The sequence below is a fragment of the Bison bison genome, unplaced genomic scaffold (genome assembly GCF_000754665.1).
Source record: "Bison bison bison isolate TAMUID 2011002044 unplaced genomic scaffold, Bison_UMD1.0 scf7180017864310, whole genome shotgun sequence".
In the NCBI taxonomy this organism is placed as follows: domain Eukaryota; kingdom Metazoa; phylum Chordata; class Mammalia; order Artiodactyla; family Bovidae; genus Bison; species Bison bison.
This window is the reverse complement of record NW_011494882.1, coordinates 3220767-3222489: the sequence shown is the minus strand read 5'-3', so window position 1 is coordinate 3222489 and position 1723 is coordinate 3220767. Positions and strand designations below refer to the sequence as shown.

Genomic DNA, 1723 nt, shown 5'->3' with positions numbered 1-1723 from the left:
CAAACTCATATCTGAGGCCTGAACATTCTAATTCTTGATAATTTAGTATCAAGAAGGACAAGCACACCCATAAACTCAAAGATCTAGAAAATATTTGAAGATGTAATCAGTTCAAATATTCTTTTTTTCCTTTGTAGTTGGCTGCATCTTAGCTCAGAGTAGAAATTCTGGCTACAGCTTTTTGCCAGGATTGCAGCCTGCTGGCCTAAAAGCCAGTATGTATAGTATCTTTAGCATTTACAGCTCAAAATTGCCTCTTTGAAAGAGGAAGACAAGTGGTTCCTGATTACATCATAGCTAAGTATGCCTGTGTGTGCGTCTGTGTGCATGTGCGTGTCTGAGAGAGGAGGAGGGGGGCGGGGAGGGGATGGAGGAGAGAGAGAGAGTGGGATGGTGTAAAGGGTTTCTGTTACCTTTGGCACTAGGTTCATTGCCCATGTAAAGTTCTTGTAGACTCCAGTAGTTCTTCCTAGTAGTTGTACTATGTTAATTAATTAATTAATTGTTTAATGTCTGGCTCTCTTTCTAGAAGTCAAAAGATATCAGAGCAGGAACCATGTCTCCACCCACCGCAGTCTCTTTTTGCTTAGTTTCCAACACAGTGCTTTTTGCATATGTAGTGAGGATTTATGAATATTAGTTAAGTAAATGCATGCGTGGGTCTTAGAAAACTTGATTTGTTTATTTTCTACTATGTGTAACAGTTTCTATGGTTGCTTTAGCTCCCCCTCCTCCTCTTTCTTCCAGTTGCATCTTAAAGCCATGTTTAGAATGGGGTGGAGCAGGGACAACCATTGCCTCAGACTGAAGGAGATGCCTGCTGACACTCCATCCATTTGTGAGCTTCCTAAGGTGGGACTTGGGCTTCAACCCTGTTAGGATCAGTGTTTGTGCTTCCCTTCCTGGCTCCAGATAGTGTGATAAAAGCCAAGCATCTGTTTTACCATCTGCAGTAATACAAAGGTGTAGCCTGCATTGGAGAAGGAAATGGCAACCCACTCCAGTGTTCTTGCCTGGAGAATCCCAGGGATGGGGGAGCCTGGTGGGCTGCTGTCTATGGGGTTGCACAGAGTCAGACACGACTGACGCAACTTACAAGCAGCAGCAGCAGCCTTTTTAGGACAACAGATTTGGATGCCAGTGTGACTATGGGAACTCCAGCTCTCTCATAGACAAAGTATACAATCATCTTTAATTTGTGCAACATGCTAGGCTTTGCCTCAAGAAGGCTTGGTGAAGGCGGCACTTCTGTCTGTGTTGTTCATTGCCCTATCTTCATCCCTAAGGACAGGGCTTGAATGCCCACTCTGTGGGCACTCAGTAAATGTTTGTTGAATGAATGATGAATGATGAAATATCCTCATAGCTGAAGAATGTCATCTTGTGTTTGATGTGCCATTTTGGCAATAGTTCCAGTTAAGCTGGCTGGTTAGCTCAGTTGGTTAGAGTGTGGTACTAATAATGGCAAGGTCGTGGGTTCGATCCCTGTATGGGCCATCAAGTCTACTTTAGGGCTTCCCAGGTGGCGCTAGTACTAAAGAACCTGCCTGCCAATGCAGGAGATGTAAGAGACACGGATTTGATCCCTGGGTCGGGAGGAGGGCATGGCAATCCACTCCAGTATTCTTGCCTGGAGAATCCTATGAACAGAGGAGCGTGGCAGTCTCCAGTCCATAGGGTCGCACAGAGTAGGACATGATTGAAGTGACTTAGCACACCAGAA

General features: G+C 44.9%; 1 non-coding gene across 1 annotated transcript; it reads left to right on the top strand.

Annotated features, from left to right (window-relative positions):
- The first annotated feature begins 1423 nt into the window (after positions 1 to 1423).
- TRNAI-AAU lies at positions 1424 to 1497 on the top strand. The gene has a single exon. It is a non-coding gene; the product is annotated as a tRNA-Ile (tRNA).
- Positions 1498 to 1723: the final 226 nt, after the last annotated feature.